Source organism: Cydia pomonella, chromosome 1 (genome assembly GCF_033807575.1).
Source record: "Cydia pomonella isolate Wapato2018A chromosome 1, ilCydPomo1, whole genome shotgun sequence".
Taxonomy (NCBI): domain Eukaryota; kingdom Metazoa; phylum Arthropoda; class Insecta; order Lepidoptera; family Tortricidae; genus Cydia; species Cydia pomonella.
Window position 1 is genome coordinate 28,089,310 of NC_084703.1, and position 13,076 is coordinate 28,102,385.

Below are 13,076 nucleotides of genomic sequence, written 5' to 3' on the forward strand. Positions count from 1 at the left end.
TAGATTAACTCATGTAGATATCAAGATAAAGTTCAGAGCCCATCCCTCTCCTCTAAAGATGTACACTACAAAACTTGGTGGCTTCACTTCTTAACTAAATCAACCCTTGGGTCCTAACTCCTAGGGGCGAATCCTGCCAAAGGAAATCCTCGGTTCGAAACGCCTATTTAATCGGCTGCAACTAACTCTAATCAAGTGCCCGTTTGAGCGAGACCAAATGCCGAGCAGCAGGAGAGTCATGATCACATTGGTTCGATTTCCTTAGGTCTTATTCATACTCGGCTTTTTACTTTATGCAAAAGTTGGCTTTAAGCCTCACATAAACTTGGTCATTTGTCCAAATCCAGGCTTTCGTCTCGCGGCTGGGCATTATGCCTTGTTTACAATTCGCCATTGGTTTTTTTTTTTTTTTTTTTTTTTTTTTTTTTTTTTTTTTTTTTTTTTTTTTTTTTTTTTTTTTTTTTTTTTTTTTTTTTTTTTTTTTGTTATAGCGCGCCGCCATCAGACTCTCCAGGCGTCTAACCTTATGAAGACCTCAGCCTTCGGCCTCATTCACACAATTTGTCAATTCCAAGTTCTGCTTTCTTGCAGCGTGGCCTTTGGCCTCATACATAAAAGCGCCGATCCGACCGCACTTTCAGCCTTATGAAGAGCTCGGCTTTCGACTTAGTTTTTTAAGACACTTGGCCATATATTCTTGCCAGAGCTCGGCCCTGCTGAAGCTCGACCTTTGGCCTCACATGAATGCGCTTCTCAAAAAACCTCTCTTTGCAACCCTTTGTGGAGCTCGGCCTTAGTCCTCGCTTACACTGGGTATTTTTTTCAGTCAGTTACAAAACCCAGCTCTCTCGCAACTCCGCCTTTAGGTCTTGCTTGGAAGCGCCAAGTGGACACTCCGGATCTTCAACCTTATGAAGAGCATGGCCGTTGGAATCGTTTTTTGACTATTGCCACCATTGGTTTAATTCCAAGCACTGCTATCCTGCAGTTCCGCAAGATTGCCCGCCACGGTAGAAACAACTGAAGGTCAACCGCGAACTACTTTCAACGTGTTGTCTCCCCGTCGCACGTACGAATTTACAATTGCCTCTGGGCCTTAGTCCTTATGTAACTTTCGGGTTACTTTTAGTCATGTTACTTCTAGGGTTTAATTGTGAAGTGAACCAAAGCAGGTTTTAATCACATAGTTAGCCGGAAAGGCAAGTACACAATCATAGATATAGGTAATTTCAGTCATTAAGTTCACGCATGCTTTGATAAAGGTGACATTAGGATGGCGACTGCACCAGCATTACTGTTGCAACGTTACTGCTGCAGCACTGTCAATTTCCTTGATAAAATAAGTAATGGATTGAAAATACAAATTGCAGCAGTAATTCGACCATGAACGTCATTTAATTTACCAAAAAAAAATCAATGTTGTCAATGTAATCTGGATGAGCCTAGGCAGACGGGGCACCAAGATCTATAAATGCTTAGGGCATCAAAATTTCTTAATCCGGCACTGTTCAAATTGCAAGTTTTTTTAAAAACAAATCAGTAGTTTTAGTATGGAGCTTTTTTGCCAAAAATCTGCATTTTAAGACGGAATCAACACGAGTTGCGAATTACCTACTCTCACGTGTATCGTACAACGTGTTACAGTACATAATTGAGCGTGTCCGACTTGCACTTGACCGCTTTTTTTTCTTAAAAATTATGTAAGTCGCTACATAGTATAGAAATTAATAAACAAATAATATACCAATATATTTTTACGGAGGGCGCTTCATTCTAACATGTAACTTAAAAGTGAAAACACTTTTTCAGTAAACATAACATCAACGAGTGGCACATCATTCGATAGGCCTTGAAAATAATTTGAAGATTTCTAAAAGAGTTTTTTACTAGGTACTTACCTAAAGACTTAATTTCATAATAATCTCTTCGAAAGTGAAAAATGATGTGTTTTCCTCTAAGAACTTTTGAGCCCGGTGTAAAATATAACATATTCTTTAATTTTATATTATAAAATACAAGTGTAGCTGACTTGTATTTGTCGTGCCACTTAGCCGTTCTGACACACCTTTACCCGATTTTCATGCACTTTATGAGTTTCTTGACGTACTCCTGAGGGATGGCATCCCACTCTTCCTGCAAAGTGGGTTTCAGCTCAGCAACAGTCGATGGTGCCAGATCTCAACTCCTTACCTTTCTTTTTTGTGTGTGCTCGAATCTCGATGGGATTAAGGTCTGGGCTGAGAGCTGGCCAGTCCATGGCGGTGATGCTAACCTCAGCAAGGTAGGCTCGGGTTGCCCTTGCGGTATGACATGGGGTATTAACCTGCACTATCTTATAAGGCTGCACATCTTGAGGGCGTATTAACACGTAATTTCCCCCAAATCATGAAAATGAATGAAATCTATTCCAAACCCGATTTCAGACCTTTTATTTTTTTTTAAAGCTGTGATATCAGAGAACATACCTACCTAATTTTATTTAAAAACACCCGAAAGAAAACTTTGATTTCAAGAAAAGTAAAAAAAGTTGCGGTGAGTCGATTGTTGAGGTAGACGTGCAAAATTAGTATATACTTGTATTAATTCTTTCAGAAACTTTATATAATAAGCACATAAGTTAGGAACATAGACTTACAAAGTATAATAATAATAATTTAGCAACTCACAAGTAACTCGGAAAAGTATGTTTATAGTCTCGTGCAGTTGAGTCAGTTGGAGTCAGAGTGAAGTAATCCTGCGCCAGGACGACACACGCCACGTCGCTCGCGTTCACCGCCGAGCGAGCACAACACGCGGCTGGGTTTCCCGTACCTTTATTCATTGAATTATGTGACGACAACACTTAAAAAAACCATTCATTTATATTATGAATTCGTTTACAATGTCACTATATAATTAAACGTACGACAAGTCTGTTTTACATAAATATTAGCAATCTTGTTCAAAATGTAAAAAAAACTTATGAACGATATTCAATATGCATATTAATTAGAAATAGAGTATTATTAGAAAGCTTAGCACAACACCGTGTGCTTCGTATTACTTAACGCTTGAATTGGCGTTTAAGTGGTAGGTACCCGTTTTTCATTCAAAACGTATATGTATCTTAAAGGGACGGCTCATAGCTAGTTGCGTTACATTAATGAATATAAATCGTGTATAATAGTGAGCTGTATACATGTTTTGTAAGTTATTTCCTTGTGGTTATCAATGTGTTTGGTGACGCAGAGCGCGCACGCCGGCAACAGAGCGCCGAGCCGCGCGCCTGGTCAGTAGTTTACCGCCGCCGGCCCACCCGCGCGTCCGTCACTACTATTCCTCGCTTAAAACTACATAAGTTATAAAAACTTGCTACGTACTTTTATTTCTAATATGTATACAAAATAAAGAAATAAATGTGTGCTTACGGTTGTGTGAGTGAAATGTGACATTTAGTACATAAAAAAGTATAAGTAAGTACATATTCCATCGTTTATGTCTATTGTTTTCTGACGATAAAAGTTAAAGAAACGGTTAACTTAAGGTTCTGACGATACTTCATTTGTAAAGCAATAAGTACTATAACTATACTATAAGTATGAGAAGTAGGTATTACCTAAACCTTTTACTAAAATAAGTTATGGGTTAAGCAAATACCAACCACCTGCTTAGGATGTTTTCTGTGGATTTTTTTTTGTTTTGGTAAGTTACCTATTTTTGATAGGTTGATCCTAAGCTAAGTGTAATAGGTAGTAATGTAAATACATAACCCAAATGCAAGGCGGAAGATGAACACGGTAAATGAAAATACTGCGTGGTCACAAAAGTGATGTGTAACAAATTTTAAGCTCATATACAATCTAAAACTAAATAGCGGCATATAGGTCAATAATGTCTTGTTACAGCTTAAAACTATTACAGAATTACCGCTGGACTATTCATTGGATTACCACAAATGAAATCACCTTTCGCATGCATATTAGTATTACCTACCTACCTTTGTCACACTCACAGAACTAAAGTGGTTTGTTTGCGTGGAGTAAATATGTGGGGCATCGGGATCCTTCTAATTCGTGTCGGGCCGAGTAATAACCACATTTGTTTCTCTGCTCCAGCCTTAGCTTCAAAGGAATATGTCATTTCTCATAATTTCTATAAAAGAAAATAGCCATTTCTAATGATTTTTGGACTATTATGTTTAAGTGAGTTATCGTAAGTTTTATGACTAGATCACATTTATTTATAACAAACCAAATATTAAGTTCAAATTGGTCTAATAAACACATTTGACAAATAATTATTCATTGATTATGTAGATCGCAACAAACTCGTCGCTTTTATGGCGTAACGTAACGTAACCGCTGTAAGGTTAGCTGTGCTCGTAAGCGTAGGTACCGCGCGGTACACTCGCTACGCGCTACAGGTGGCTACGCTGAGAGCTACGTCGGTTGTGACACTGAGACAGAACCGCTCTACCCTGTGAAACCCGCTACTTTTAACACGAAAGTGTAGGGCCCGCGAAAGATCACCTTTTCATGCAAACGTATGCCTCCTTTTCCTCTCTGGATATTAACATTATTTAAAATATTTTTACACAATTTGTTGTATATCAACCACAGCTATGCCCCTGCGTTTAATTTTTTTTTAGAATTTCTAATTATTATAGGAGTTAGAAGCATTTCAATTTTTGTATGAAATTTGTTTTTTGCTCCTAATTTCTATAATAATACAAAAATCGAAAAAAGTCAAACGTAGGGACATAGCTATGGTTAATATAGGTACATCAAATTATCTAGAAATATTTTCCAAAATGTCAATATCCAGAGAGGACAATGGGGTCTACGTTTGTATGGAGAATCGGCCGTCCTCTTTCCTCTAAAGACGAAAGTGGAGGACCTTCGCGAAATCGCCTTTTCATACAAACGTAGTTCTCATTTTCCTCTCTGGATATTAGTATTATTGGAAATATTTTACACAATTTGTTGTATATCTACCACAGCTATGGGTATCAAACGTAGGGGACATTTGTTTTTTTTTATATTATTATTATAAGAGTTAAGAGCATTTAAAATTTTGCGTTATAGCTATTTTTCGCTCCTAATTCTTACAATAATAAAAGAATATAAAAAAGTAAAACGTAGGGGCCATAGAAAATGTTAATATACGTCAAATTGTGTAAAAATATTTGTTTGCAAGTCACAAGTGCTGTTTTGTGTGCATGCTATCAACGGAATGCGTTTGCCGCGTCTGTGTCCCGAAAACAGTATTTTCGCAGGAAACGTGTCCGCTAAACGTCGCGGCAACCGCATTGTAATTTTTCCTACATAGAGCAACTTTGTTGTATGCGTACGACCCTGTATCTGTAACGTGATTTAGGGTCTCCCCACACACCTATCGGGGCATTTCTATTTAAAATTGTACCCCAACTTGCATTATAGATTTTGGATTAATTAAATTATTTCCTCAGAATTACGAGAGTCTAATACGAGAAAATAGTGTCCCCAAAATTTCACACATCTTTGGTTTGTTAGTTTTGTTGCAGTCATAGAAAATTGTATTAAAAACGTAACCAAATAGATCAATAAAATTGAGATTTGAGAAACAAATTATTACTTAAGATCTAATTTATAAACAATACAAAACTGTTTATTTAAGTAGGTACCTAACGTTAATAAAATAAAAGTAGGTATAATTATACTTTTGTAATAACTTCTGCATATTAGTATAAGTTAACACTCTAGGTATTAACTTATGTAAAAAATTATAAGATTTTTGTGTCCCCCGTGCGGATGTATGTACGAGTATCAAGGAACCTGCCCATGCATACATATACATGGATGAATGAATATAGATTCACTCAAGTTACTGATAACTTTCTTTCCGCTTACTGCTCCTACACTAGATACTTTAGATTAGAACATATTATTTTAATTATTACGAGTAAGGTAGGGCACTTAAAGTCTGTTAACACATTGCTTATTATTAGATTATTTATTGTATAAGTCTGTTTGCTGCAATTTTTTTTTTCTTAGTATACATGGAAAACGCTCTTGATTGTGAGTAGAATTATGTATGGGTAATATAAAAATCTCAATTCCACAAACGTTGGAGGTAAAACTTTAAACAGAAATGCCCATCGACGTGGAATCGGCAATAGCCGATTGGAAAAAGCTTTATGTCTAGCGAAAAAGACGTCTCTTCGAAAGGCGTCGGCCGAGCCGATGGATGGATATCCCTGGAGGGAGGTATGAGTGGGCGGACTCGCCTTTCGACTGCGACGGCTGTTGCGGGCCGCTCCCCGTCGATGTGGGGAGGTCAATCCTCATCGTCGTTTTGGACAATGTAGCTGCTGGTGTTGGCCAACTCTTCGCTAACGATCGTTACGCAACCCCACGACTCCTAGCCTGGTGATGCCGTTTGAGCGGAGCCGAGCCGAACCCAGCCGAGCGCGGGGAGACCCTAACCGATTGATGCGTCGAACGGCCGCGTTTCACGCAACAAACAGATACTCTATACACATACTATGAACATAATAGCATTTTACACAATCGTGATATAATAGTGAGTTTTTCAGTCGGGTACCGTGTTTAGGCAATGAAGCTTGCTGAGTTGCCTAAGTAAAGTACTGAAAAGCTTGATTATATCACTATTGTATTGGACCCGGCTGGGTGGTCAACGACACTTTCTCGTAACTCATGAGGCCCTGGTCCTTGCTCCTTGCTAAATTAAATTTTTAGACAGTTTTTTCTCGAAATTGATAGACTAGCTTGTATCTAAAAGTTTTTACAGCTTAAACGAATATTTTTCATGATTTATTTTGTACAGATAATGTTTTTCACATTTAATTAATGCTATATTTTAAACTTCTACCTATATGCATGGACTTAATTTTTTATTTAATAACTTTATGCCAATAATAATCGTTTTATTTTCTCCAATGCTATTCAAAAGTAAATGCTAGTCAAAAGTATTATGCTGCATGATATTGTATGTTCTAAATGCTGCAAGGGATAACCCCTTTACTATTAATTGTTATACTTGCAAATTATGTTTGTTAAATTCAAACTCAACCCAATTTTGTACGCTCGAAATGGGCAATCTGTTGACACCTACCTATAATGTATATAAATGACATGTTATACCTTTGTACACAGTTTTTGACAATAAAATTATCTTTATCGATTTTGGCCACCGTAGCCTATGGAGACTAACAAGCAATTGATTTTCATGAAGCAAGCTGTGATTGATCCTATACATGAAAAGTACCCAATTACAGTTTGTTACAAATGCAGAAAATAGGAAATTCGAAACGAGTGGTGATAAATTAAAACATGACCGAAGGGAGTGTTTTAAATCGACACAACTTGCGAATTACCTATTGGCACGTGTATCGTACAACGTTTTTAGGTACAGTTTAAATTACTTGCCGATGGTATGAAATCTAATCAATCTATTAGATTTTTCTGTAATAGTTTTTAGATTCTTTTACGACACAATTAGCAAAAAAAAAAATGGTGTGATAATTCTTCACCGCGCAATTCGCCACACGACTGAGCGCGCGCTGGTGTCACTAAATTCAATTCTGACACCCACGAACTGGCCCAATTCGTAGTGCACGTAAGGGTCCGTCAATACGAAGTATCTAATATATAAGCCAATATAACCTATACTTCACTTTCACTTCACTTATCTACACGTATACTTGCAGTAATTTAAACTGTTTTCGCGGTAATAAAGTGTTTGTTTTAATACGTTGCTGCAGCGTGTAGAGTAAGACCAAGATAACTCTGCAGCGAAGTTGACAGCGTAGACTGTGCAAGTGTTATTTTAAACGTCAAACTTCTATGAAATAATGACCCCCTAAATAACACTTGCACAGTTTGCGCTGTCAAAATCGCTGCAGAGTTATCTTGGTCTAGCTCTCAAACTTTATGAAACGTAATTAGTCTACTTAATATATGTAACTACGAAACTATAACTACTAAAGTAGGTACAAATTACGGTACCTGTTTAATATTCGGCCAATACGAATATTAGTAAAAACGCTTACATTTGGAGATACGAATATTCGGGGCGTATTTGTTGCATCACTAATAGCAGCGTTTTACCTTACAATAAAACGCTTATTAAGCGCAATACCTTATTTGAAGCCTATTTAATATTTGAGAGTGCGATGCTGTTTGACAGATGACGTAGCGGTTCACTATAGGCTGACACCTACCCCCTTTGTACTTGTATTTCAAGTTTTAACCCCCTCCACCAGGCGCCCGTGGCCCGCGGCCGCGGAGCTCTTCATTGGGTCTCAAAATATAAATAAAACGAAGTTGCAATATACCACATTCGAAAAAGGATTGCATTTGATATTATTTCGTTTTCAATATGAAGAGACATACCAGTTGACTTGTATGTATAGACTATAGATGTTGCTTATTGCAACCTGCATGGTAGGAGAAAACGCAGTGAGTTAAAAATACCCTCGACGGGCATTATATAAGTGATTTGGTTTATTGCAACTGAGTGTTGTAGCCACAGGCGAATTTAAAAATATAGGCTTCAAATAAGGTATTTCGCTTAATAAGCGTATTATTGTAAGGTAAAACGCTGCTATTAAGCTTCTGTACCGTTATTTGAAGCCTATTTAATATTTGAGACGTGTCTGTGATCGCCTGGTGGTCAGAAAACGCCAATGTGATTAATTTATACTGATATGTGAAAATGGTGGAGACAACAAGTACAAGTGTACTTAACAATCCGGGTACATGGATGAATGTGAAAAGGCTTAAAGTGTGCAGTGACATATTTTACTTTACAATGTTATTTATAGATAGGACCTATAAATATAGAAAACTGTATGTTTATTAAAATAAATTATGAAAACATAATTATACTTTTTATTTTATCCATCCAACAATAACATTGCGATCATTATATGTGTTTCAATACTTTCAATTGATTTCAAGGTCCACATTCTAACAAACTGACTCATATTTGACCTTATATTACCTTGCCAAAAAGAAAATAAACTTGATTATTGACACTTTAAAGTGTCTTTTACCCAGATATGGTTACCAAATATTGGTATTTACTTATGAGGCAGGATACAATTTAACTTATAGGCTCACAAAAACGATTTTTATATACATTTTTCAGAGCTTCGCTTGTTTGCTTTCCAAAAATCCTACAGTCTTAAGGGCAAAGTAAATCATATGAAAAGTGCACTTATCACAACATGCAATATTGTCTATTATATTGTAGAAGTAATCAAGCTCTCAGCCAATTAATTCATGGATTAACATAAGCTGTCCTTATTTTCCCGCTTTTGAACATTCTTAAATAACAATAAGACAGTAAGTGATATAGTAGGTTAATTTGGTAGCGCTATTAACAGCTTTATGTTACTCATCCAAAAGAGTTCAACCCGTTACCACTCTCACCGTTGTAGTTGTGTACAGTGCATAGCCATTCAGAATGTAAATAAGCTCGTAGAATATCCAATTTTCAATCATAATACACAACAAGTCCCCAATCCGCATTGGGCTAGCGTGGGGACTATAGCCCGAGCCCTCTCGCACATGAGAGGAGCCCTGTGCCCAGCACTGGGACGTATATAGGCTGAATTATATTATATTATATAATACACAACAAATCCTATTTGCTGTAACCATTTTAATTTTTCTTTGATATTCGCTACGATGGTAGTCTTACCCCAGAGAGTATTCTAAAATATTTTTGGGCCTAAGCCCATACTTTAACCAGCCTATAATGTGGTTTTATTTTATTACATGTACAATAATTAGGGCCAGTATGGTAAGAACATGACCTTTATCAATTCAATGCCTGCAATACAGCAAAAAATAATACTAGGATTTTTCCTCTTGGAGGTATCATTATTACGAGTATCATGTTGAAATTATGTACCATCATGCAAGATGTATAGGTATATTTAAGGCTTTCACCTGAATATACTTACTTGGCCTTTAGTTTCATACATATTAAAAACATAAAGTGACTGATTAAAATCTTAAACAAGATCTGTATTATTGGCACTAAAAGCTCGTCAATTTCAGTTAGTGAGCTACAATTTAATCTTGAAAACTCTGCCAGGAGAGTGCTCTCCCGCTTGGTTCTTTGTATCGTCTGGTATTTCACATATTACAATGTCTGCGTTCCTGATAAGCCAAGGTTAGGCCTGTGCGTAGATGATAGATTTACGTTCGCTAAAGTGTTTGAATAAATTACAATTCGCATAATTTAACACATATAAGTAATAGCCATTCTAACTGGTAGTCCCAGCTTTGTTCACAAATATACTCGTACCTTATTTCAGGATTACCTACTTGTACTACCTGGTGCAAGCTCAAGGAAGCGCGAGATGTATGGACATAACTATTTATCTTACCAAGGATATGTTATTGACTGACGGGTTAGATAGTAAGGTCAAAGACCTTCGTTAAAATAATCAGTATTTAATCATTTGGCATTAAGTAGCCTTCCTATTTTTATGTTTTTGAAGAAAAACTAATGTTACATTACTTTAAACGAGATCTGAGAACTATATATACTTAAGTAGGTAACTTAACCTGTGGCATGCCCATGCCCAATGGCGCAGACTTGACTAGCATTTACATTGTATCAACGGTGATATAAAGCAATTCTAATGTTATCTCAGTGAGCTCACTGATTCTCACATATATGTTTTGTAACATACAGTATACAATACAGAAACTTTGTCTTGTACATTATTGTTGCCAAAAACTGAATACTTATGGGAATAATTTCATAGGACACCAATTAATGAACATTGGTATAGAAATAACCTTCGAGGTTGCTTGCCTTTCTTACTACGTCGGTGGCAAACAAGCATACGGCCCGCCTGATGGTAAGCAGTCTCCGTAGCCTATGTACGCCTGCTTAATTCCACCCGGGAAATTTGTAATGTTTTATATTGAATATCATAACCACACAGTCTTTTAAAGTAGATTCGAACCAATAGGTAAATGTATGTATCTCAACCCTTAAGGGTTTGTATCCGTTATCCAAAAAAGCACTTTTGGCTATTAACAAGAAGTCGTCCCGACATCTAGGACATATATTTTAACGCCTGATGTATTCATCTAGATTAATAACCGAAATGGCTTTCTTTCATTTGGACTGCGATGATTAGTTGCATTGAGCTATGATTATATACCAGTTGTGGGTCATAGACATTTTCTTAAGTCCTTCACGTCTTTCCTGTAGACAACGCAACGTTAACGGAGTTCAAGCCACGCTATGCTGCTGCAATCTTGTTATGCTGCTACGGGCGGGATACATTTTTCCCAACCTTTGTTGTGTTTGACCCAAATGGGGTTAAATGATGAATAGCCAAGAACCTTGAACCAGTCCAGGGTAATATATTTATATCTTTAAACCATTAGAACTATGTAGCGGCGGGGCGGCCGGTTGATTAAGGCAATTCAAAACAAATTTAAAAATTTTAATTCAACGATCAGTATCATGAACTCTAGATTATAAAGATTATTAGCATGACTGAATGGGCCACGTATGAAGTATGAACCACTTATGGTGATTTTTAATATTACTCACCGGAAAGCCAGTTAACACATTCAGTGCCAGCGTGAGCTACGCGTTACGAGCGAAGTTGATAACGCGAGAAAACAGTATGTCTCGCAAAGCGCCTACTAAAAGGGAATACGCCTAGCGGGTCGCTGGCAGTGAGTGTGTCAAGGCTTATTTTATCTTTTTAGGGTTTTATGGTCTTCCTGGGCCAGTCTCATGTTTAGTGGGGTGTGTTTTCGCAGCAAAACGATAGTAAAAAATTATTTCTCGAATGCCTTGCGTAGGATTTTTATGTGCAAATAAATGATTATGAATTATTATTGTGAATTAGTCGGAGATTTACATGGGAGTTGAAATCTTGGCTTATAGAAAAAGATACATGTTAAGTAGGTACTTATATCATAAATGCTTTGTAGTACCAATATTTGATTAATGATACCTTGAACCAATTGATACCCGCTTGCGCAGCAGGCAAATGGATGTTGCACGCCTTGCGCAGGCATGTTGTATGATCTTAATATACTTTTATCTGATAACAGAATCAAAACCATGTCTGACTTTTAGCCCCAGTGACTAATCATTTTCACACGCCTTGCGCAGGCGGGAAAGGTCTTGACGTTTGGAACCATGTTCATTGTATTAAGTATACTGGTCTTATAGTAGCCATCTTGCTTCATCTGCTAGCGTAGCAGGATAATGAAAATCGCACACCTTGCGCAGGCGGCAGGTCTTCAGCTGGCTTAATAGTAATATTCACTCGCCTTACGCAGGCGGGAATTATTAGGTACGTTATGTATGTATGCTTAACAGCACATATTTATATTTTAATAAACCTTCTGCTAAGTAGCAGGATAGTTATTGTAGTAGGCCATGGCGGATATCCATAATAGGTACAGGTAGTATAGGTACAATAAGTTACGCAATGGTAGTAAATTTCTCCACACCTTGCGCAGGTGGGAAAGGTTACAGTATGCTAATTTAACATAATGCAATATTGTTCAACTCTGCTTACGCAGCAGGATATGTGTTATGCCTTGTGCAGGCAGCGGCGGTCTGTAACCACCCGACCTCCCAGTCTCAATTACGTTCTTAAGTCATGAAAAGATACTTCGAACCTCCTTTTCTCACAAGGGTTATAGTTATAGCAAAGGGGTAAATAGTGCCCCTCCTGTATGCAGTTATACATGTCAAAACTAAAATTTTATACGTATATAAATATAATAAAACTCCTTAAACGAAATTCACAATAACACAACTGAATGGGGATATGTCAGTTTTACATACAAGAGTTTCACTTTTAAATCCCTTGCTTTAACTAGAAGGCACTTTTAGCAGTTGCACTATTTATTATTACGTACAAATACCTTAATTGAAAATAAAATTCACAAAGATATTGACGGTACTGTGCATCCAAAGTTGGTATTATTAAGAAAAAACTTTCCAAAGGATATAAACAAAAAGATCGAAAAGGAGGTTTTCGATGTAGGTTTGTTAGTTACCTTTCGTCCCTCAGAGCGGAAATAGAAGCCCCGCGACAG

At 37.1% G+C, this 13,076-nt stretch overlaps 1 protein-coding gene and 1 long non-coding RNA gene across 4 annotated transcripts in view; one reads left to right on the plus strand and one right to left on the minus strand.

Moving 5' to 3' along the window:
* The window catches only part of LOC133519090 (uncharacterized), a 123,783-nt gene that overhangs the window by 61,175 nt on the left and 49,532 nt on the right, over positions 1 to 13,076 (minus strand). The gene's annotated exons all lie outside the window — the stretch shown is intronic.
* The window catches only part of LOC133518998 (adenylyl cyclase 78C-like), a 143,274-nt gene that overhangs the window by 23,645 nt on the left and 106,553 nt on the right, over positions 1 to 13,076 (plus strand). For 2 of the 3 annotated variants that reach the window (XM_061852838.1, XM_061852855.1), the window contains exon 1: positions 3,036 to 3,452. The exons of the other annotated variant lie outside the window; for it this stretch is intronic. The gene's annotated coding sequence lies outside the window, so the exon portion shown is untranslated. Of the gene's footprint in view, positions 1 to 3,035; positions 3,453 to 13,076 lie in introns of those variants that run through there. 3 annotated transcript variants of the gene reach the window in all.